Genomic DNA, 26416 nt, shown 5'->3' with positions numbered 1-26416 from the left:
CAGTTGCTGTTGTCAGTTTGATCTCATATAGAGAGCTCGTTAAAACAGCACAAGGCTCAAGGCAGACATTCTTTACTAATTAAGCTATTCTTAGTTAAAGAAGATTTCAGGGGATATTTTTAAGATTTAAACATGATCTCAGGCCAACATTTTCTGGGGTTCTTATATCAACTTTTGACATTTCCTTTAACAATGCTTTAAATCATTTCAAGCCCAAAATGTGTCATTTCTCCTTTTCTGTAACCAGTCCTGGAATTGCTCATTCGTTCTTAGCATGCTTGAGATCACTCTGAGTCCCATCTCCTCCCTGGCGGCCTCCCCTCCCCGTTTGTCCTTAAGGCACATTGTTCCTTTAAGTAAAAGTTCCTCAAGTGAGGAAAGAGAAGCTGGTTTCTCTGCAAAGAAAACTCCCTTGCTGCAAAAGCTGTCAGAGTCTCCCAATTGTGTGCAAATAACTTAATTCACTTTATGGGTATAGAAGACAGTCTGGGAGGCTTGTTTTTTTCACCAGCCCTGAGAGGCACTTAATGTCAGCTCACTGAATTGAGGGTTGGATCTTGCTAAGTGGTGAAGCGCAGCTCAACTTCGGGGCTTTTCTGAACAAGTAACTCTTCTACAGAAACTACAGGTAATTGGAAGGAATGGATTTCGCCTGATTGCCTCTTTGGCCCTGAAAGCAGCGGCAGCCCGCAAGAAGGCATCTGGACGTCCTGCTCCTTGCCCCGAAAGGCAGTTAGAGCATAATGGGAGTGACAGGCTACACTGATCCATCATGGACACGCTGCCACGGTGCACCCCCATGAAGACTCCGCGGAGACAGACATTGTGTTTGTGAAGGCAATTTTTAATTCGCAGTTTGTGCGTCAAGGCAAGGAGGAGACAGCCATGGGAGTGCACCTCTGGTATCTGCTCCTTTCCCCAACTCGCAGCGAGTAAGGCCTATCGCTGCTGAGAGGGATGGAGGGGTGGCTGAAGGTGTTCCAGACCTGCATGCATAGGCCATCCCCCAGGGAAGTGTACAAGGGAGAGGACGGCCTATGTGGAGGGATCGCTATCGAAGCCTTGCCTCTCATCACGTGGGGGCTGCGGTCCCTGCCCCTGCACCTCTGTGGCCCTGCGGGGGGACCTGGAGGGTAAAGCCAAAAAGCCCAGTGAACCACACGGCGCTGGTGCTGATCATAGGCCTTATGTATTCCGGCGTTGCGCGGCAGCCGGCCAGCTGTCATGTTTGCTTCCTCTGCATATCTACTGTGCAGCATGTAGGGGTCGCATGCAGGGATTGGTCCCCGGGCAAAGTGGAGCCATGCCAGCTCCACCGGAAGCACCTGGGAACCTGGGGCAGGGAAACAGTGGGTCTTCACGACTGAGTGATAGGGCGCGGGGGCCTAGGTGGGCGTGAAGGTGGGGCCTCCTCACCGGATTCACCTCCATGGCGCTGGAGCAGCCCATCGCTCCCGGACCCTCTGAGAGGGCTCCCAGGGCCTTCCTAGATCCACCTGCCCACCTGGACGTCGCAGGGCAGGTCCACGGCCCAGGCGTCGCCCAGGTGGGCCAGCAGCAGCTGCGAGAGCCTTCGATGAGTGTGTTGGTTCCAGTGCACGCCATCTGCCTGCCTGTGGTGCCAGGAGTGCCGGAAGTGGAAATGCAAGTCCAGCACTTCGAAGCCGAGCCTGCTGGCCTCAGCGGCGCTGTAGAAGTTGGCCTCGACCACATCATCCCGCAGGCACACTGTCGGGGGCATGCCCTCAGGAGGGAGGAAACCCCCCGAGACCGTCTCAGCCACTGGCATGGCAGTGTTCCACACCACGAGGCAGGACTCGGGCAGCACCTGGCGAAGGCGCCAGAACAGGGTCTCCAGGTTCCTCCTGTAGCTCCACATGGAATCCTGGCCATACCTGGACAGGTCCCAGAGGCAGGAGTTAATTATGACCACGTCTGGGCCGTGCTCGCCCCTCAGCAGCTCCAGCAGGACTTTCTCCACGTACGGGGAGTAGGCGCGTGTGAGGAAGTAGACGCGCACAAGGTGGGGTGTGGAGCAGAACTCGCGGACTTCGCGGTAGTGGGTCCCGTTGTGCATACGGCCTCACCAGCCGCCGTGCAGCAGCCTGTCCTGCTCGAAGCTCATCTCGCCCTTGGCCTTCAGCTGACTGCTTGAGAGCAGGCAGTCCTTCTGCAGCAGGAGCACCAGGTCCTTGTACACGGCCCTCTGCACCAAGTCCCCCATGACGACCACGAACTTGTTGTGCAGCAGCTGCCGGACTTCGGACACCCTCAGGTGGACCATGGTGGCTGGGCGAAGGTGGCCTAGCTCCTGCCTTCCCTCAGGGCGGGTCCCGAAAGAGCTCTGGACCAAGGGCTGAGCGGCTGCTGCCAGAGACGGAGAGAAGGCTGGCTGGCTGGCTGGTTGGCGGTTGTGGGGACGGCCGGGCGGGCAGACGGGGGGCTGTTTAATGCAGCTGGACTGGCCTGGGCCTGGACCGGGCGGAGAAAGGGGGCAGCGTCCGGGGCCCTGAAAGCCGTCTCGCCAATCCTTCGGCCCACGGTGTGACCTCTGAACCCATGGCCCTGCCCCCGTACCCGGGTTGGCTCCCCCTGGTGGAGGGCATCGGTGCTGAGACTGATGCTGTTGGTCTGAATAGATATGGGTTGTTCCCGCCTCAGCCACCACCTGTGCTCCAGGCACTGGGACAACGTCTGTCCACTGGGAGAACCAGACCACTTCCAGGGCCGTGGCCCAGCTGGTGGTGGATCCACACCCAGGATTTCCAGGCAGCGTTGGCGAGAATACTCAGGAAAACATACGCATCTTATTTCCACGATGATTTTGACTTTGTTTTCATTTTGTCTCTCTCTTCTGAATCCCATTGTGAGTACCCCTGCCCTCCTGAGAAATGACAAGAACACATCCCATGACCTGATCACTGCCTTTGTCCCAGGGTAAAGTCTAGAGACCCCTTCTAACACAGTGTCAGAACAGGGATGTGGGAAGCCATACCCACAAGGTATTGGCCATGATGGTGTCCCCAAGCAGTCCACCCTTCACCCTTCCATCTGCACACCCAGTGCTCCTGAGCTGAGGCCTGGCCACCACAGAGCTCCTCCGCATTTACCCAGCGTTGCCCTTTGGACAATCTGATGCAAAGGAATCCTACAGTATGTAAAGTAGGTGGACGGTTTACCCTTCCTGGTCACCTTCTTCTGGGCAGTCATTCTGCCTCTCTGGGGATCCCTCCTGGGTGTCCAGTGTAGAACTCCTGCCGTCCACCACCTTTTTGCACTAAGAAACGTCCTTGGTGTGGTTCAAGCACGGTAAGCTTAGTATCCGAATTCTAGCTCTTACAAATTAGGCTGCTATTACACTTTTGCAGGGGGACTTGTGCAAAAAGACAGCTCCACAAGGGTGAGGGTTTGCGGACTATGGCTTAAGGGGACTTCTACGTCAATTGGCAAAATAATTCTATCATGAAAACATTCTGCATCCCACTTTGAAGTGTGGCATCTGGGGTCTTAAATGCTAACAAGCGGCCATCTAAGATACATCGGTCTCAACCCACCTGGACCAAAGGAGAATGAAGAACACCAAGGTCACATGATAACTATGAGCCCAAGAGACAGAAAGGGCACATGAACCAGAGACTTACATCATCCTGAGACCAGAAGAACTAGATGGTGCCCGGCCACAACTGATGAGTGCCCTGACAGGGAGCACAACAGAGAACCCCTGAGGGAGCAGAAGAGCAGTGGGATGCAGACCCCAAATTCTCATAATACCAGACTTAATGGTCTGAGACTAGAAGGACTCTGGTGGTCATGGCCCCCAGACCTTCTGTTGGCCCAGGACAGGAACCATCGCCGAAGACAACTCATCAGACATGGAAGGGACTGGACAATGGGTTGGAGAGAGATGCTGATGAAGCATGAGCTACTTGTATCAGGTGGACACTTGAGACTGTGTTGGCATCTCCTGTCTGGAGGGGAGATGGGAGGGTAGAGAGGTTTAGAAACTGGAAAACCATCATGAAAAGAAAGACTGGAAGGAGGGAGTGGGCTGACTCATTAGGGGGAGAGTAAGTGGGAGTATGTAGTAAGGTGTATATAAGCTTATACGTGACAGACTGACTTGACTTGTAAACTTTCACTTAAAGCACAGTAAAAATTATAAAAAAATAACTAAATAAACAAATGAATAGAATTAACCTGCCCTTAATAAGAAAAAAAAAAAAAGAGAGCTCCAGCTCTTGGTAAAAGCCCAGAGCTGCACTTGTCTGCTGGTGTGGTGGTAGCACAATCATTGCTTTGAGAAATGCTCAGACCCTTTTCCACAGTGGCTCTGCCAGCCATTGGATCTGTTAATCTTAACATCCTCACTCCTTAAATTATGACACTATCTTCTGGGTGGCCCAAACCACTAAACATATGAGTGCTCACAGAAAGATTGACAGTTTGAGTCCAGATAGAGGCCCCTCAAGGGAAAGTTCTGGCTATCTACTTCCCAAAGGGCATAGACTTAGAAAACCAAAAAACCTGTGGAGTACATTACTACTCTGCAATATCTGGGGTTGCTATGAGTCAGATTCAACACGATGGCAACTGGTCAGTAGTTGTTCCACGTACAATGACTTCCTCTCCCTTGAATATGAATGTTAACCTACTGGCTGAAAGCACCATTCCTAGTTCTTACCAAGATGTAGCATGATTTCCTTATCCCTTGTATAGTGGTGCTGGATTCCTGGCTGAAATCCAAGGCCTAATTCTCAACAGGATATCGATATCAACTTTGATAAAAGAACCCTTCCCTTCCCTCTCTTTAATATAGGTGCCTATGGGGCATGGCTCTGTAACAACCATGCCCCATTACTTCATAGGGTGTTGATTTAGTCTCTTGTTTCTATGAAACATGAACTTCTCTATTAGCAGATTCTGGCTGTAATACTCACGTCGTATTTCTTATGAAAAAATGTGTGAATGTATCAAGCTCTATGAACCCTGACCTCTTGTCTACTTGAATAGGATGCTAGCTTTCTAACCGTACCGCCTTTGACTAAATCATTACCAGGATATGGGTCAAGCTCCTGGCTCTATGAAACCTGATCTTTTTTGTTGTTCTTTCTTCCTTTGGATATGGTTGCTAACTTCCTTTTTGTAACAATCATGGCATAATCCTTACTATTATGTCAATATCTTAGTAAAGACATAGATATTATTTTAAGGCTATGGATGTTCCTTTTTTAGCTTTGTTAAAAATGACCTTTTTCTCACTAGTACATACATTAAGGTTCTTCTCTATGAATCCTGCCTTCATGTTTCTCTAGATATAGATGCTAATTTCCAGCCCTCACAAGGCATGTGTCTTTTTTTAAAGTAGGTATTAATGCAAATTTCCTTTCATATGAACTCTGACCGTCTTCAATCATGAATATGAATACTGTCTACCTGGCTGTACTCTGCCCCCTGTTTCACTTGGCTACGGATGCATTTTTCTGGCTCAGTGAACCCTGACCTTCAGCTCCCAACATATTAGTTTCTTGACTCTAACAACCATGGCCTCTTTAACACTCAGATCCAGTTTCAGATTTTTACTCAGAGTTGTATTCTTTAAACTCTGTCTTTACATTTCACAGGATATGGATTCTAGCTCCCTGGCCATGAGAACCATGGGCTGTTTTTACTAGAATATGGATGTAGGCTGTTAGATTTATGAACCCTAATCTGTTTTTGGCCATGAACGTGGTTGCTACTTACCTGCATATAGCAACCGTAACACAATTCTTAGCACTATCTGAATCAGACCAGGGCTTTATGAACCCTGATCTTCTGTTAAATAGTATGTGACGTCAGCTTCCTGGCTTTAAGACACATGATGTATCTCTTACTAAAATATGATTGTAGGCTCATGATTCCTTGAACCCTAACCTTCTTTCTCCTTGCATATGGAGGTTGTAACATTGTGCCCCACTTTATGTTAGGATATGGATGACAATTGAAAACATCATGGCTTGGATCAAGTGCACCTTACTCCAAAAAGTAACGTCTTTGCTCTTCAACACTTTAAAGAGGTCTTTATGCAGAAGATTTGCCCAGTGAAATACATCATTTCATTTACTGACTGCTGGCACTGATGGTGTAACCAAGTAAAATGAAATCCTTGACAACTTCCACCTTTTCTCCATTTATTATGATGTTGCTTGTTAGCCCAGTTGTAAGGATTTTTCTCTTCTATATGTTGCGGTGTAATTCATACTGAAGGCTGTAATCTTTGATTTTTATCAGTAAGTGCCTCAATCCCACTTCGCCTTCAATAAGCTATGTTGTATCATCTGCCTCTCTCAGATTATTAATGAGTCTTCCTGCAATCCTGATGGCACATTTTTCTTGAGATAGTCCAGCTTCTCACATTATTTGATCAGCATATAAATTGAGTATGTATAGTAAAAGGATACAACCCCGATGAATACATTTCCTGATTTTAAACCACACAGTATTCCCTTGTTCTGCATGAGCAACTGATTTGTGGTCTATGTACAGGTTCCATATCATCAAAATTAAGCATTCTAAAATCCCCATATTTCACAATGTGATCCATAATTTGTGATGATCCACAAAATTGAATGCCTTTGCATAGTCAATAAAACACATGTAGATATCTTTTCTGTATTCTCTGCTTTCAGCCATGACCCATCTGACATCAGCAATGATAACAGTTTTTATGTGTCCTCTTCTGAATCCACCTTGAATTTATGGAAGTTCCCTATTGATATACTGCTATAATCATTTTTAAATTATCTTCAGCAAAATTTTACCTGCATGTGATATTAATGGTATTGTTTGATAATTTCTGCACTCTGTTGGATCTCCTTTCTTTAGAATGGTATCAAATATGGATCTCTTCCCGTAGATTGGCCAGGTTGCTGTGAGCACTTCCAGTACCACATTCATTTGTTGAAGCATCTCCATGGGTATTCTGTCAGTTCCTGTGTTTTTCACCAACACCTGCAGTGTAGCTTCAGCTTCTTCCTTCAGTCCCACAGGTTCTTGCTCATAGACTACCTATAAGCCTTTTAACCTTGACCTCCTCTCTAAAAGAATATGCATGCTGAATACCTCCCACATCTGAGAACTATCAGTTCAATTTAAGTGAGGAGGAGTTAGCATAAGTGCTTCACATTCCTTTCTGAACAAAAATTCTAAGAAAGAAACAAACTGTTAGAAGCAATTTGTCAGAAACCTGAAAGAAAGTCAAAATTTATGGCAATGAAGTAGATGCTGAATAAAGAAAAGGTGACATCAGAACACTCAGAAAGAGGAATTCCAGTGAGCAGGCAGCATTAATATAGTATACTCACTCCCCTCTAGGACAATGAGAGGAAAAAACAAGATTGATGCATTCGGCGATCTCAGAACTCTCTCCAAGGAAGGGCTGGAGAACTAGCCTGATTATAAAATTAGGAGAGAGTGGTAGCAGGGACAATGGGAAGGATATTTGTAGAACTTCCACGCTCTACTCACCAACCCAGCTAGTATGGCCATTTTAAGAAGGCTGTTGGTGGCATCTCCAAATGAAACAATACCCAGGGCAGGAGCAAAATGGAAGACTGAGACTGAGACCTACATACTGAATAAGCAGACATGAAAATGATTAACAAGATGGGAAAGGCATACACTGCAGTTGGCCAGACCTGACAGAGAACAATGCTTCAATGCAGCATAGAATTGAGTTCCAGGAACTCCAGGAAAATACAGGCAGAGTAAAGTGGTGTGGAATGGCCTGGGTAAAATACATGAGCAGGTGGTAGGAATGGCAGAGAGTGTACCCCTAAGGAGGGAAGCAGGATAGGAGCAACAATAAGGGTGTACACTCCAAAATATGAGTTGAAGGTATTGGTAGGAGAGTCCAGGATTAGTACTTGGGATCACTTACCAGCAATAGGACAGCAACTCTTCAGGCAAATCCTAGTACCCCCTTACCTACTACCATAAAAGTGAATCAGGGTCCTTGACCCCAGGGATGGAAGTTTTACCCACCATCCTCAAGCATTGCCTCCTCTTAAGCCATGCCTCTACCACATGCAATGCAGCCCAAAGAGCCAAGGATCTGCCACTGGCAGCACTGCCATGACAGCCAGTAGTACTGATTCACATGGTAGGGTCCCACAACAAGTTACCCTCTGAAGGGCACTGCCCCCATCACCACACAGCCTATGGTGAGAAGGGTTCCTAGCTCTATGCTTTAGCCTTTCTGTAGAGCCTAAATCAATTCACCTCACACACATGTGACTGAATGCCACACCCAGCCAATTGGCACTTCCAGTCCCTTAAGCAAATCTCGGGTATAATTTCAGGAGAAACTCCACCCTTACCCCTTCCAGCACAACAGAAAATCCAAAAAACTCCAGACACATCTGATACCTTTCCTGGCATGTAGCATAGACCAGAGTAAGCTGACAATTTGCCCTGACATAGAGATGACAGGTGACATAGCCACACACCTCCCTAGAACTGATGAAAGAAATGTGCCATTCCAGCTGTGATATAGAAGAATAAAAACTATTCCCCTGGCTAGTACATGGGGAAATCCACTACCACCGGCCTTCTGATACAACAGAGAAAGACTACAAAACACCTACCAGTCACCTGACAGCTTACCAAGAACAAAATGCAATACAGAGGAGTAGAACTGTCAGCTCAAAAAACAAAGAGGTAGTGTTTACATAATTGCATCCAAGACATATGAACAAGCTGTCTTGGAACAGTTTGGCAGAGTAACCACGGCTAAGATGAAAGTTTCTTTGAACCACCAGAGGAAACAATGAGGAAGAAGGGCAACATAAAGAGAAGGGGGAAAAGCCACTGTCCTGGTCCATTAATCAAACAAATGAAATATTAAATAAATTAGTAATTCTTAATGTCTAAAATACAACAGTCAGTTAGAAAGCATACGTTGAGACAGGAAACCATAGCTGATTCAATGAACAAAATAAGAGGAAATAAATTGTCCCTGAGAAAGGTCATATAACGGAAATACTCAACAAGGATTTTATTGTTAGTATTACGTATGTTCAAAGAGATACTGAGAAGTACAGAAAAAGATCTAAAAGAAATTAGAAAAACAATACAAAAAATAGAACTTTAATAAGATAGAAAACTGAAAAAAGTACTCTATATATACAAATATTACAGCTCAAGAACAAAAGAGATGATCTGCAAAATGGAAGGACACAAAAGTAGAATTGCAATGACAGAGACTTCCAGTGAACATAAAGGCAGAACTTTGAGAAAGCTTAGCCTAAAGAGCAACAGGAAAAAAAAAGTGGGTGAATGAAGGAAAACAAAGCCTAAGAGAGATGTGAGAGACCATCAAGAAAAATAACTTATGCATTTTAAGGGTGCCAGGCGGAGACGAGAGTGAGAGGGTCAGTAAGAAATTTTGAAGACATAGTGGTAGGATACTTCCCAAACATGACAAAAGAAAGGAAATATAATCTCCAAGAAGCTCAGTGAACTACATGAAAAATAAAATCTAAAAAAAATTCACCAAGGCATTTCATAATCTAACTCCTGAGAACCAAGAACAAAGAGAAAATTTGGAGAGAACGAGAAAAGAGAACTGCTATATACAAGTTGTCCCAAGTAAGTGTTGACTTATCTTCATAAGGAACCCTGATGGCACAGTGCTTCGCTGTCCAAAAGTTGGCAGTTGAGATGTACCATTTGCTCCTTAGGATCCCTATGGGACAGTTCTACTCTGTCCTGTAGGGTCACTATGAGTCTAAATTGACTCAGTGGCAATTAGTTTTAGTTATATCTTCAGAAACCACAGAAGCAAGAAAGTAATGGATGACATATTTAAAGTGCAGAAAGAAAAAAAAATGGCAAGAATAATATACACAGCAAAAATATCATTCAGAAACAAGGGAGAAATTAAGGCATTCTCAGATAAGCAAAAATTAAGGGAATTTGTTAGCACCAGATCAGCCCTACAAGAAACACTAAAAGGACTCTTCCACAACAAAAGTAATGACACTAAAGAGAACCTGAAGGAATACATACACAAAAGCATTGTCAGTATAAAAATGACAACTAAGACACATTTGGATGGCAAATACTTAACTAAGGTAAAGCTATATGCAGAAAATAGGAGCTAAATACATACAATAATAAAATAATTTACATTCATGTTACAGGAAAGCGAAGAGACAAAGATGTAATTGATAATACCACCTAAAAAACAGGGAGGATAAGTGGCAACATAGAATATTTTTATGTTAAGGAATTCAAGGTGTTATAAAGATACATCAGTTTGTTATAAATGTGAGATGCTAAATACAAATCTCAAGGAAAGCACAAAAAAGTAAATAAAAAGAAATCATTTCTGAAAATAAATAGTAAAGCAAACGAATGTCTCAGGACTCACAGGAAAATAATAAATAAAATGAAGAAAAACCCATATTCATAAAGATATCAGCACTGAAGGTAAAGAACAAAGAAACCATAAATTTCACCAAAATTAAAACAAGAAAAAATACAACAAAATGTCAGAAGTAAACCCACCCATGTTGATAATCACCATAAATGTAAATAGAATAAATACTCCTATCAAGAGGTGGAGAGTGGCAGGATGGATTGAAAAACTAGAAAGCACACACACACAAAGAAAAAAAAAAACATGATACATCTCTATGCTGTCTACACCTTAGAAACAAGGTCATATATAGTTTAAAAGCTAAAACATGAAAAATAAAAGTCAATGCAAATAGCAAACGAAACAAAACAGGTGTGATAATATCTGAAAAATCAGACATTAAATTAATATTATAAAAGGTAAAAGAACAACTGTTGATTCAAGAAGACATAACAATTACAAATATGCATCTAACATAAGAGCCTCAAAATATATAAAGCAATCTCTGACAGAAGTGAGCAGAGAATGGGAAGGTGTGCAATAATAGTTGTTTTGTGCAGTTGAATCAATCCCAGCTCATAACTATGCTACAGGACAGAGTAGAACTGCCCCATAGAGTTTCCTAGGCTAAATTTTTAATAAAATAGGTTGTCTTTTCTCTTGCAGAGCTATTGAGTATGTTTGACCTGACAACGTTTTGGTTAGCAGCCAAGCTCTTAATGATTGTGCTACCAATGTATGAAAAGTTACAATAGTAGAAAACTTTAATACACCATTTGCTGTTATGGAAGGAACTAGAAAGCAGATCAATAAAGAAACAGGAGACTTAACTATCACTATTAAACAATTGGACCTAACAGGCATTTATGGAACAATCTACCCACAGCAACTCTACATACATTCTTCTCCAATGAACTAAGATTATTCTCCAATATAGACTACATTTTAGTGCTCAAAGCAAACTTTAATAAACATAGACTGAAACCATACAAAGCATCTTTTGAGACTACAACAGAATGAAGTTAGAAACCAAAAACAGGAAGTAAAGTGGCTGGATGACAAAAGGAAATTAATAGTGTACTACTAAAGATACAAAGGATTATAGAAGAAAAAAGGAGAAATATTTAAAAAAATTACAATTAAACAAGAATGAAGATACACTATACCAAAATCTATAGGACATAGTGGAGGAATTGCTGAGGGAAATCATTAGCATTGAGTGATTACATTAAGAATGAATGAGGATCCCAAATCAATGGTTTAACTCTCCACCATGAAGAAGTAGAAAAGGAACAATAGAAAAATACCAAACTATCAGAAAAAAAGAAAATAATATACATCCTCAGAGAAATAAATGATCTTGAAAATAGGAAAAGAATTGAGTCAATGAAACCAGAAGTTGGTTCTTTGCAAGACTCAATAAAATAGACAATCCACTGCCTAAAGTGACAAAGGAAAAAACTGAGAAGATGCAAATAACCAAAATAAGAAATGAAGATAGAGACATTACAACAGATAAATGAAAAGGAACATAAGAGAATATTATGAAAAGTCACATTTCAACAAACTGGAATGCTTAGATGAAATGCGCATACACCTAGAACATAACCTACTGCTACTAACGCACATACACACACAAATAAAAAATATCCAATAACCCATAAGAAAAGAGGATATTCAATCTGTCATCAAACACCTTGCTCTCCCCAACCAGAAAAAAAAAAAAAAGCAGATGACCAGATGGCCTCACTGGAGAATCTAGCAAACATTCAGAGAAGAAATGACATCGATCCTACTCAAAATCTTCCTAAATATAGGACAGAAGGAAGTGTTTCTTCACTCATTCTATTAAGCCAGCATGACTCTGATACCAAAGCCAAAGACATCACCAGAAAAGAACACTATAGACCAATATCCCTCATAAATATAGACATAAAAACTCTCAACAAAATTTTACCAAACAGAATCCAATAGCACATTCAACAAAAAACTACAACATGATCAAATTGTATTTATTCCAAGGATCCAAGGCTGGTTCAACATTAGAACATCAATCAATGTAATATACTACACGAAAAAAAAAGAAACACCGTATGATCATCTTAATATATGTAGGAAATTATTTTAATAAAAGCCTACACCACTTCCTTATTAAAACTTTTGACAAAATAGAAATAGAGGGGAAATGGCATTAATGCGATTAAGGGCATCTATGAAAAACCAAGAGAGAATATCAAAGTCAATAAAGAAAGTCCAGAGACTGCCGTTTGTAAGGAGAATGAGACAAGGATGGCCCCTATCACAACTTATGTTCAATATTGTTCTGGAAATCCTAGTGAGCAAATTAAGACTAAAGAAAAAAAGGAAGGGAGGGAGGGAGGAAAGAAAGAAAGAAAGAAAAAATGTATCTAATGTAGAAAAGAAGACATAAAACTGTATGGAAATGACATAACATGCATATAAAACCCTGGAGGTTTCACAACAAATCTGCTAGAACAAATAGAAAAATAAAGCAAGGTGGCGGGCTACAAGATCAACACACCAATCACTTGGGTTTTCTGTATTGCAACAAAAAGAGATCAGAAAAGGAAATCGAGTAAGCAGTATCATTTGCAATGTTGTTGTTAGATGCTTAGAGTTGGTTCTGATTCATAAAGACCCTACAAACACTGCCTGGGCCTTTGTTATCCTCACAATTGTTGTTATGCTTGAGCCTGCTTTTGCAGCAACTGTGTCAACCAATCTTGTTGAGGGTATTCCTCTTTTTAACTGACCACCTACTTTACAGGTCTGTGAAAAAGAGAAAGGACCCCAGCAAGATAGACTGACACAGTGACTCCAACAATGGGCTTAAGCATAACAACAATTGTGAGGATGGGAAAGGTCCAGGCAGGATCAGGCAGTGTTTCGTTCTGTTTTACACAGGGTCACTATGAGTTGGAACTGACTAGATGGCACCTAACAACAATGACAACTACTTTACCAAATATGATGTCGTTCTTCAAGGACTGGTCCTTTCACAATATATCGTAAGTACGTGAGGCAAAGTATCACCATCCTAGCCTCTAAGAAGCATTCTGGCTGTGTTTTATTTCTTCCAATACAGATTTGTTCTTTCTTCTAGGGGTCCACAGTATATTCAATATTTTTCGCCAACAACATAATTCAAATGCATCAGTTCAGTCTTCTTTATTCTTTGTCCACCTTTCATATGTGTATGAGGGACTGAAAAAAGCATGGCTTGGGTCATGTGCACCTTAGACCTTAAAGTGACATATTTGCTTGTTTACACTTTAAGGAGGTCTTTTGCAACAGATTGGCCTGGTGCAACAGTTCTTTTGATTTCTTCACAGCTGCTTCCATGGGTATTGATTGTGAATCCAAGTAAAATGAAATCCTTGTCAAATTCAATCTTTTCTCCTTCTATCATGACATTGCTTACTGGTCTGCTTGTGAGGGTTTTTGTTTTCTTTAAATTGAGGTGCAATCCATATTGAAGGCTGTGGTCTTTGATATTATGAGTAAATGTTTCAAGTGCTGTTCACTTTCAGCCAGCAAAGTTGTGTCATCTGCATATTGCTGGTAGTGAGTGAGTCTTCCTCGAATCCTGATGCCCCTTTCTTCTTCGTATAGTCCAGCTTCATGGATTTTTTGTTCAGCATGTGGGTTGAATAAGTATGGTGAAAGGATACAACCCTAAGTCACCTTTCTGATTTGAAACTATGCAGTGTCCCCTCATTCTATTAGAATGACTATATCTTGGTCTATGTAGATTCCTCATAAAAACAGTTAAGTGTTGTGGAATACCCATTCTTCATAATGTTATTCATAATTTGTTATGATCCACACAGTTGAATGCCTTTGCATGGTCAGTAAAGCACAGGTAGACACATTTTAGGTATTCTCTGCTTTCAGTCAGGATCCATCTGACATCAGCAAAGATATCCCTCATTCCATGTCCTCTTCTGTCTCCAGCTTGAATTTCTGGCAGTTCCTTGTTGATGTATTACTGCATTTGGTTTCAAATGATCTTCAGCAAAATTCTACTTGTGTGTGACAGTAATGGTATTATTTGATAATTTCTGCATTTTATTGGATCACCTTGCTCTGGATTGGGCACAAATATCAATATCTTCCCGTTGGTTGGCCAGGTTACTATCTTTCAAATTCTTGGCATAAATGAGTGAGTGGTTGCAGGTCTGGGTCCATTTTTTGAAACATCTCACTTGGTATTCTGTCTATTCCTGGAGTCTTGGGTTTTTTTGCTTTTGTTTTTACCAATGCCTCCAGTGAAACATGGGCTTCTTCCTTCAACACCTTCCGTTCTTGATCACACGGTACTTCATGAAAGGGTTGAGCATCAACAAGTTCTTTTTGGTACAATGACTCTGTGTACTCCTTCCATCTTCTTTTGATGCATCATGCCGTTTAATATTTTCCCCATACAATCTTTCACAATTGCAACTTGTTGTTAGGCACGTCGAGTTAATACTGACTCATAGATAACTTACACGTTATAGACCGAAACACTTCTCAGTTCTGTGCCATCCTCATGATTGTTGCTGCGCTTGTACCCATTGTTGCAGCCACTGAGTTAATCCATTTCAGTTCTTTCAGCTTGAGAAATGGTGAGTATGTTCTTTGCTTTTGGTTTTTGTACTCTAGGTTTTTGTACTATGGGGGTTTCCATGTTGCTGTGATGCTGGAAGCTATGCCACCGGTAGTCAGACACCAGCAGGGTCACCCATGGAGGACAGATTTCAGCTGAGCTTCCAGACTAAGACAGACTTGGAAGAAGAACCCAGCAGTCTACTTCTAAAAAAGAGTAGCCAGTGAAAACCTTATGAATAGCAATGGAACATTGTCTGATATAGTGCTGGAAGATGAGCCCCCCAGGTTGGAAGGCACTCAAAAGATGACTGGGGAAGAGCTGACTCCACAAAGTCGAGTCGACCTTAATGTTGTGGAAGGAGTAAAGCTTTTGGGACCTTCATTTGCTGATGTGGCACAACTCAAAATGAGAAGAAACAGCTGCACACATCCATTAATAATCAGAACTTGGAATGTACAAGTATGAATCTAGGAAAATTGGAAATTGTCAAAAATGAAATGGAATGCATAAACATCAATATCCTAGGCATTAGTGAGCTGAAATGGACTGGTATTGGCCATTTTGAATGAGACAACCTTATAGCCTACTATTCAGGGAATGACAACTTGAAGAGGAATGGTGTTGTATTGATCGTCGAAAAGAACATTTCAAGATCTGTTCCTGAAGTGCAACACTGTCAGTGATGGGATAATATCCATACACCTACAAGGAAGACCAGTTAATATGCCACCAACCACTAGGGTCAAAGTTGAAGAAACAGTAGATTTTTATCAGCTGCAGCAGTCTGAAATTGATTGAACATGCAATCAAGATGCATTGATAATTACTGGTAACTAGAATGTGAAAGTTGGAAACAAAGAAGAAGGATCAGTAGTTGGAAAATGTGGCCTTGGTGATACAAACAATGCCAGAGATCGAATGATAGAATTTTGCAAGACTGATGACTTCTTCATTAAAAACACCTTCTTTCACCAACATAAATGGTGACTATACACATGGTCCTCACCAGACGGAACACACAGAAATCAAATTGACTACATGTGTGGAAAGAGATGATGGAAAAGCTCAATATCATCCATCAGAACAAGACCAGGGGCCGACTGTGGAGCAGACCATCAATTGCTTATATGCAAGTTCAAGCTGAAGCTGAAGAAAATCAGAACAAGTCCACGAGAGCCAAAATATGACCTTGAGTGTGTCCCACCTGAACTTGGAGATCATCTGAAGAGTAGAGATGATGCATTGAACACTAGTGACCGAAGACCAGTTTTGTTGTACATGGGGTCACTTCGGGTGGGAGCTGATTTAAGTGTACCTAACAACAACAACAACATACGGGACCAAACTGACAACAGTAACTTGAAAGAATAGATAGGAAAATTAGGGAAGAGTGAGTTTGTGTAAATGGGGGAGGAAAAGCCAGAAAATGAGGGTGAATGGTTGCACGACTTGAATGTAATCAATGTCACTAAATTGTATATAAGAACTAAGGCGTCTCAATCATTTAGCACTCAGCTGATAACTGTAAGGTTGGTGGTCCAAGCCTACTAGCAGCTCCACAAGAGAAAGATGTGGCACTCTGCTTCCATAAAGATAACATCTTTGGAAACCCTGTAGGGCAGTCATTCTCGGTTCGATAGGGTTGCTGTGAATTGGAATCCACTTGGCAGCAATGCTTCTGAATTGTACATGTAGAAACTATTGAATTGCTGTATACTTTGCTGTGTATATTCTCAACAGCAACATAATGACATGAAAAGATAAAAAAAGGCTTGGAGAAGTTACAGAATGAAAGAATAAAGCAACTCTGAACAGCAAGTAGGGCAAATGCATAGAAGCGTAAAGACTCTGTTTCCCAGAGCTAACACTAAAAGTGCTCAAACTCAGCAATATCAAAGGAACACATAAGAACAAAAACAATAGGGAAGAATGCTAATTCACAGTGGAAAAATTGATAGAACTCTGAGTAAATACAGGTATTGAACTTACTAGAAAAATAAAGGAACTCTTAAATATGCCCAGAGAATGAAAGGCAAATATGGATGAAGAACTAAAGAGAGAAAAAAAATCTGTGATTCTATAAAATGAAAATACTAGTAAAGTGACAGAAGATACAAAAAGGGAGCTTTTTGGAAGTAAAAAGTAAAATTACTAAAGTGAAAAATTTAACAGGGAGTCTCAACAGAAGATTGAGCAGGCAGAAAAAGGAATCAATACATTTTTAATGACAGAAAATTAAAATTTTCCACTCATAGTAAAAAAAGTTAAAGTAAGCAGGAAGAATGCAATGCAGTGGCTATGGGTTTGGCCAAAGAGTGGGCGGTCTGTACTTTGAACCCACCATCTGCTCTGCAAGAGTAGGATTGCAGTCTGCTCCCATAAAGATTTACATCTTTGGAAACCCTATGGGGATGTTATACTCTGTCCTAAACATTCAGAATGAGTAGAAATTAACTTGATGGCAAGTATTTTTTGCTTGTTTGTTTAAACGTCCTATGGATCGTCATCAAGTATACCAAAACAGGAACAAAAGAAAACAAAAATAGGAACAAAAGAAAACTTGAAGAACTAATGACCAAAAACATAACATTTTAAGGAAGAAATGAATACGCACATTTAAGAAACTCAGATGAGCACAAAGGCCAACTTCAATGCCCCAAGGGACATGTGAGGAAGAACCATGGTTGAGGGGTAGTAGGGGTGGAGGTGACAATGGTAGGAGGTGTGGGAGACTATCTATCCCAGCCATTGGTTGCTGGCCAGGTGAGCTTTTACTGCTGCTAGCCCTTCTCTGCCTGGCCTCTGAAAGCCGCTTGACCCCATGCAGATTATGAACCACCCAGTGATCAGTGAGAAAGAGGAAGACATGCTCAGCTACATGATCAATCTGGAGGTCAGGACAGAGGTCAGGTGGGGGAGGGGAGTGGGAAAGGATTCATTCATGAAAACAGACAGGGGCAGGACTCCCTGAAAGGCAGGTCACCTAAAAAGATGTTTTTGCTGTTCTCACCTACTCCTTTCTCCCATGTGGAAAAGCTCATCCATCCTAATAACCAATGCAAAAGCCACATTTCTTTTTCAGAGCAACCTCTATTTTCGGAAATGAAGTCATCAACAAAGAATATGACCTTAACATCACTGGTAAGAAGTGGTTTCCTGGATGGGTAGGGGAGAGTGTTAGTATGACCCAGCCCCTTTCCTACATTCTCCTTTTTCTCCAAGGTGTATACCATCTCATTCAACTCTAACCCAGTAGTTCCAGGACTGTGAACATGAGGCTCAGAGCTGCAGGCATCATGACAGCAGCCTTCGCTTCTTCTACTGGTTTTCTGGTCTGAACTTCTCAGTGTATAACAGGATTGCTGAGGTGGGCTGCTGTAGGTAGGATCAGAAATGGCTTTGGTATGTTCCTACTGCTTTGGAAATGAGGGCTGAACCTGGCATAATCTGTCCTGTTTCTACTATCAGATCATCAGTGAGGACCTGTGCATTAATTCCCGAAAGTAACACCTGAGGGAGGAAGGAAGCAGGAGAGGCACTGGAGAGAACAGGTGATGAACAGGAGAGAATTTCATTCCATTCTGCATGGAGTTGCCCTGAGGTGGAAGGGACACGAAGCCATCTATTGGTAACAACATGAAAAGTGGAGATTGAGTCACTAATCAAAAACTGATCCACAAAGAAAAGCCCAAGACCATATGGCTTCACAGATGGATTCTACCAAACATTTAAAGAATTAGCACAAATCCTTCTAAAATGAAACTCCTTATTTCTGCAGGTCTCTTGGGGCAATCTACTGTTTCATTCTAATACACAGGAGCTGGGGGTGGGGTGTCGAGTCTAACTCTGGTACATTCACCCCATACGCAACTGAATCCAACATAAGCTTTTCCTGGGCATGGGTGGATGATGTTATAGATAACAAATGTTTGATCCATTTTGAGAGAACCATCTTGTACATCCATGTCTGCTGATCCAGTAACTCCAGCCAGGAGGGCCAGCAATGCTCTTTGCCATGATACAAACACAAGGTGTACCCGTGTGTTTGAGTCTGGGTAAATAACTAACAGAAACTATAGTCCCAAATGATGCACAAAAGTGAGAGAACTCAAGTAAATGGAGGTTGAGCCGCTAATCAAAAACTGATACACAAAGAAAAGCCCAAGACTATAGAGAAAGACATTGCTAGTAAATTAGTGACCAGTTTGTTTTATGCTTATGTAAATATAAAGTTACTTTGTACTAAACTTTGAATCAGTTTTAAGTGCAAATGTTTTAATGATTTCCTTTCAGAATGTATATTTCTGGTGCAAAGAAATACACTGGACTTAGTTCATTTTGATACTGTGTCCTACAACTTTAACTTATTTACTGTCTCTGATGGTTTTGTTGTTTTTCTTTTTTTATGGATTTTATAGAATTGTTTTTATTGTAAGTTTATGTTATATGTGGAAGGAGATAGTTTTACTTTTTCACTTCTGATTTGATGCCATCTGTATCTTGCTAAATTTCTCTGGCTAGAGCTCTGGACGTACTGTTGAATACAAATGGCAAAAGCAGGCATTCTACTTTTGTTCTTGGCAGTAGTGGGGTGCTTCTAGTATTTCTCTATTGAATGTGATGCTAGTTTGGGGTTTTTAATAAATTTCCTTTTGACGTTAAGCATCCTTCTATTTCTTGTTAGAGGGTTTTCATCACGAAAGGCTGTTGGGTTGTGTCCAGTTTGCTTCTGCAATGAGATGATGTAAATTTGCTCTTCATTCTCTCAATGTGCTGTATTATGTGTATGAATTTTTATATATTCAGCCAACTTGTATGATGGGAATACCTTCTTTCTGAACGTGGAATATAATCCTGTAATTATCTGCTGGATTTTGCTAGCATTCTCTTCAGGATTTTTGCAGGCATATCCATAAAATGTGTTTCTCTGTAGTTGTTTTGTTGTTTCCCTACTGGCGTATTTTTCTAGCTTTGATGTCAATGTAATGTTAGACTCATAGAATGAGACAGAAAGTGTTCTCTAAGGTGGTGCTTTTCAAAGACCTTAACTTTGCCTCATCTCTTGGTGTTTTACTGACTTTATCGCTGTGCAAATTTTTAATTTTGTTCTAACTTTTTTCTGCATTTTTTCATTTTCCTTCTTTGCAGGTTCCCTTCAAATTATGTTAACACCTTAAGCTTAGAAAACATTCATTGTACCTTAATACTAATTTAGTTTTAGTACTATACAGTTGTCCATCTTTTGGGTATGTTGTTATTGTCACCCATTACATCTGAACATAGTGCAAGTCTAATACCATGTGGATGATAATAGTTTTTACAGTTTTCCTTAAATAATATAGGAATCAAAAGAGTCATTTCAGAGGAACTACAACAAAATGGTTTTATATCTTAATTCTACTTATTATATATAATTTATGCATGCATATGTATATTACATGTGTGTACATACATGCATTGTTATTGTTATAAATATACTCATATAATTATACTTCATATCTAACCTCATTTTTTAGCAGTTATAATCTTTTCCCTACTCACTTCCTTTGTGTTGCCCTCGTCCATATATTACACATGTATTAATTTTGTATATAGCATAGATTCAACAACACATATCATTTCATATGATTTGTTTTAAAAGAAGAGGATTAAGAAGGTTGCACATGCATTTTTTAAATATGCATTTTTAAAGTGATCTTTGTATTGAGTTACTCTTTTAGTCTTTCTCATGAGAGATAAGCTGGAGAAAAATTCTCTTGATCTTTCTTTAACTGGATTTTTTTTAATTGGCAATAATTCTTTTAATTATACCTTTACCGCATAAAAGGTCCTTGGTTGACATTTTTGTCTCCTTTGATAACTTGGCAGATTCTGTCCCTCTGCCTTCTACCCTCGTGTCTTTCTGCTTAGAGATCATCTTTTAATCTTACTGTGTTTCTGTTGTCAATGATGTATTTTTCTTGCTGCTTTAGAGATTTTCAGCTTGTATTTAGCTTTTAGCATTTTTACTATGATATATTTATTCGTAGATCCCTGTGTTTTACCTCTGGGAAAATATTAGAGCTTCCTAGATGTACAGGTTATTTTTTTAAATACTTTTCTGAACATTATAGAAATTATGTCTTTTAATTCCTTACTTCCTCCCTCCTTCTCTCCTATTATCACTCCCTCCCTCCCTCTTCTCACTACTCTCCTTACATTATTCTCATAACCCATTCAGTGGTGTCCTTATTGGCACCTCATACTTTTCTGAGGCCCGGTTCATTTGCCTTCATTCTTTAGACACTGTGCTTCAAATTCCATAACTTCTGTCCATCTAAATTTAAATTTTCTGGTTACTGGCAAATTATACCCATTGCAACTGTGTAATTTCCATTTTAAAAAAGTAATTTATATCTTTTCATTAATATTCTTCATTGACATGGCATTCTCATCATACCTTTCTTTGACTGTTCAAAGAAGGTAGTTCTGTGAAATTGTTCTCTGTTACACTCAACTTTTTGTTGGTCTCACAGGCAGTTATTTTGCTTGCATCATTGCTGATATGCAGGTCATACTTCCATGTTCCTTTACATGTCTCATGGTTTTCTTTCTTTTTTTCTTTGAGGAGGAACTAGACATTTTAGATAATACGTTGTAGAAACTCTGGATACTGTCTGTTCCTTGGTGTCTTGTTATTGTTAATTGTTTATTTGTTCAGGAACTGGATGGAATATTTTAGTGAAGTGTATACCTTTTCTGAAGCTTTTAGACTCTGATGTTCCTCCTCAGGGAACCATAACTTTGGGTAGGTCCACAGTGACTGTGGAATGACAGTTGTATTGGCAGGACTTTCTTTCACTCTTTCTTTTTTTTAAATAATTTTTATTGTGCTTTAAGTGAAAGTTTACAAATCAAGTCAGTCTGTCACATACAAGCTTATATACACCTTACTCCAAAGTCCCATTTACTCTCCCATTAATGAGTCAGCCTGCTCCCTCCTTCCAGTCTCTCCTTTTGTGAAGATTTTGCCAGTTTCTAACCCTCTCTGCCCTCATATCTTCCCTCCAGACAGGATATGCCAACACAGTCTCAAGTGTCCACCTGATACAAGTAGCTCACTCTTTGTCAGTATCTCTCTCCAACCCATTGTCCAGTCCCTCCTACGTCTGATGAGTTGTCTTAGGGAATGGTTCCTGTCCTGGGCCAACAGAAGGTTTGGGGACCATGACAGCTGGGATTCTTCTAGTCTTCAGTGGCTGAATTCCCTGGGCCAGAAATAGACATTGTTGAGCACCTAGAGCAATCCTCTTGGCCTCAGCAAAGGAAAAAAAATGCATTTGGGGGAAAACATAATTTGCTAGCTCCACTAACCACGGGAGTTGAGGACAGAAGCGGCTCCTGTCCAGGCATAAACTGTCCGCGGACCTTGAGCAACTTTCCCTTCTGCATGGACCTGTGTGGGCGTATTTCGGGAGAATACACCCTTGTCGGCAGACTCCAACCATTTCAGCTGCACAGTGCAGATGTGGGTGTTTGATGTTTGACATTGCTTTCCCTATTAAACAAGGTCCTCAGCTACTGACATGACAGGCCTAAGGGCTGGTAGCTCCACTGATGTCACTCAGCCACCTGCGACAGAGGTCCAAAGATGACTGGTACCTCCCAGTACTTACAAGCAAAAACTTTAGGTACCCACGGTCCATCTACGGAATTCACCCACGTGCATTCTCTAGGGAACACGGATGTGTGTTCCTTGGAGACACTCGGGGGTCGGTTCTCAGCCCCCTCACCTTGTTCAGAGCATGACCCCCTGCTGCAGTCAAGTACCGTTATATATGCCAATCACCCCTACCCCTCTAAGATAGTAGGACAGAGTTTGTACCACACTCTTGATGATCACCTACCTGGAAACCTGAGCTGAATTCATACAAGAAAACTGAATGGACTGCTAGACTGAAATACCTGATAACAGCCCTAGCCAGCTGGGGACCAGATTTCAGAGCTCCAAAGGTGAAAATAATCAAGCTAGCTCACTCGAGGAACACCTAGGGGTATATCAAAACAAAACAAAGCAAGAAGCTATGACACAGTAAGCAAGGATAAACTAATACAAAAACTTATACGAGGCTCGGAGGCAACAGTCAATACCAAGTCACATAAAGAAACAGACCATGATCACCTCAACAGGCTCTCAAAACAAAGAACCCAGGGATCTTCTAGATGAAAGTGCATTCCTGGAATTAGCAGATGCAGAATAGAAAAACTTAATACACAGAACCCTTCAAGACATCAGGAAGGAAATGAAGCAATATGCCGAACAAGCCAAGGAACACACAGATAAAGCAACTGAAGAAATTAGAAAGATTATTCATGAATATTATGAAAAATTTAATTTAATAAACAGCAATCAGAAATTCAGAAGATTAACAATAAAATTACAGAAGTAGAAAACTCATAGAAAGTCAGAGGGACAGAATTGAGCAAGTAGAAGCTAGAATTTCTGAACTCGAAGATAAACCACTTGGCACTAATATATTTAAAAAAATCAGATAAAAGAATTTAAAAAAATGGAGAAACCTTAAGAATGATTTGGGTCTCAATTAAGAAAATTAACCTATGAAGGACTGGAGTACCAGAACAGGGAGGGATAACAGAAAATACAGAGAGAACTGTTGAAGATTTGTTGGCAGAAAACTTCCCTGATATCGTGAAAGATGAGAAGATATCTATCCAAGATACTCATCGAGCTCCACATAAGGTAGATGTTAAAATAAAGCCACCAAGATGTATTATAATCACACTTACCAAAACTAAAGATAAAGAGAGAAATATAAGAGCAGCGAGGGATAAACAAAAAGTTACGTGTAAAGGAGAGCCAATAAGAATCAGGTCAGACTACTCAACAGAAACCATGCAGGCAAGAAGGCAATGGGATGACGTAAGTAAAAAATTGAAGGAAAAAAATGCCTGCCAAGAATCCTATACCCAGCAAACTGCCTCTTAATATGAAGGTGCAATTCAGACATTTCCAGATAAACACAAGTTGAGGGAATTCATAAAAACCAAACCAAAACTACAAGAAATACTAAAGGGAGTTCTTTGGTTAGAAAATCAATAATATATCAAACCAAGACTAAAACACTGGGCAGAGCAACCAGAAGTCAACGCAGACAGGGAAATCCAAAAAAAAAAACAAAGCAAGATTCTTAAAAAAAAAAAAAAAAAAAAGCCCAAAACAGAGTAACAGCGATGTTATTATAGAAAAAAAAGACAACATTAAAATAATAAAGAGGGACTAAGAAATGTAATCATACACCTTCCATATGGAGAAGAAGATACGGCGATACAAAGAAATAAAAGTTAGTTTTAAATTTAGAGAAACAGGTGTAAATAATGAGGTAACCATAAAGGAGACAAACTACCCTACTCATCAAAATAAAATGCAAGAAAATAATAGAGACTCAGCCGAAACAAAATCAACAACAAAAATTTGAGGAAAGGACAATATATAATCTACTCAGCACATACAATTCAGTGGGAAAACAAAACTGTCAACAGCACACACACAAAAAAAAAAAAGACATCAAAATGATAGCACTAAATTCATACCTATCCATAATTACCCTGAATGAAAATGGACTAAATGCACCAAAAAAGAGACAGAGAGTGGCAGGCTGGATTAAAAAACATCTGTCTATATGCTGCCTACAAGAGACACACCTTAGAGATACAAACTAAAACTCAAAGGATGGAAAAAAAATATATCAAGCAAACAACAATCAAAAAAGAGCAGAAGTGGAGATATTAATTTCTGACAAAATAGGCTTTAAAGTTAAATCCATCTCATAAAGGATAAGGAAGGACACTATATAATGATTAAAGGGACAATACACCAAGAAGATATAACCATATTAAATATTATCTGCCCAATGGCAGGTCTGCAAGATACATAAAACAAACTCTGTCAGCATTGAAAAGTGAAGTAGACAGCTCCACAATAATAGTAAGAGACTTCAACCCACCACTTTTGGTGAAGGACAGGACATCCAGAAAGAAGTTCAATAAAGACAAGGAAGATCTAAATGCCACGATCAATCAACTTGATCTGTTAGACATATATAGAACATTCCACCCAACAGCAACGAAGTATACTTTCTTTTCTAGTGCACATGGAACATCCTCTAGAATAGACCACATATTAGGTCCTAAAGACAGCCTTAGCAGAATCCAAAACATTGAAATATTACAAAACATTTTCTCTGACCATAAGGCCATAAAAGCGGAAATCAATAACAGGAAAAGCAGGGAAAATAAAAAAAAACACTTGGAAACTGATCAATACCCTGCTCAAAAAAGACTGGATTATAGAAGACATTAAGGATAGAATAAAGAAATTCATAGAATCCAATAAGAATGAAAACACTTCCTATCAGAACCTTTGGGACACAGCAAAAGCGATGCTCGGAGGCAAATTTATATCAATAAATGCACACATCCAAAAAGAAGAAAGGGCCAAAATTAAAGAACTATCCCTACAACTTGAACAAATAAAAAGAGAGCAACAAAAGAGACCTAGAGGCACCAGAAGAAAACAAATAATAAAAATTAGAGCTGAACTAAATGAAATAGAAAACAGAAAAACAATTGAAAGATTAACAAAATTAAAAGCTGTTTTTCTGAAAAAATCAACAAAATTGATAATCCACTGGCCAAAATGACAAAAGAAAACCAGGAGAGGAAGCAAATACCCCAAATAAGGAATGAGAGGGGCGATATTACAACAGACCCAACTGAAATTAAAAGAATCATATCAGATTACTACAAAAAACTATACTCCAACAAATTTGAAAACCTAGAAGAAATGGATGAACTCCTAGAAACACACTACCTACCAAAACTAACACAAAAGGAGGTACAGTAACTAAATAGACCCCTAACAAAAGAAGAGATTGAAAAGGTAATCAAAAAACTCCCAACAAAAAAAAGGCCTGGTCTGGACGGCGTCACTGTAGAGTTCTACCAAAATTTCAGAGAAAAGGTATCAATTGATGCAGAAAAGACATTTGACAAAGTTCAACACTCATTCATGATAAAAACTCAGCAAAATAAAAATAAAAGGAAAATTCCTCAACAAAATAAAGGGCATTTATACAGAGCCAAGAGCCAACATCACCCTAAATGGAGGGAGCTTGAAAATATTCCCACTGAGATCGGGAACCAGACAAGGGTGCCCTTTATCACCACTCTTATTCAACATTGTGCTGGAAGTGCTAGCCAGAGCAATTAGGGTAGATAAACAAATAAAGGGGATCCAGATTATCAAGGAATAAGTCAAAGTATCTATATTTGCAGATGACATGATCTTATACACAGAAAACCCTAAGGAATCCTCCAGAAAACCACTGATACTAATAGAAGAGTTT

The 26416-nt window shown here is 40.4% G+C and overlaps 1 pseudogene; it reads right to left on the bottom strand.

Annotated features, from left to right (window-relative positions):
• Positions 1–863: 863 nt before the first annotated feature.
• Positions 864–2284, bottom strand: LOC126069902 (PC-esterase domain-containing protein 1B-like; annotated as a pseudogene).
• Positions 2285–26416: the final 24132 nt, after the last annotated feature.

This window comes from Elephas maximus (assembly GCF_024166365.1).
Source record: "Elephas maximus indicus isolate mEleMax1 chromosome Y unlocalized genomic scaffold, mEleMax1 primary haplotype SUPER_Y_unloc_1, whole genome shotgun sequence".
Classification (NCBI taxonomy): Eukaryota; Metazoa; Chordata; class Mammalia; order Proboscidea; family Elephantidae; genus Elephas; species Elephas maximus.
This window is presented reverse-complemented; position numbering and strand designations above follow the sequence as displayed.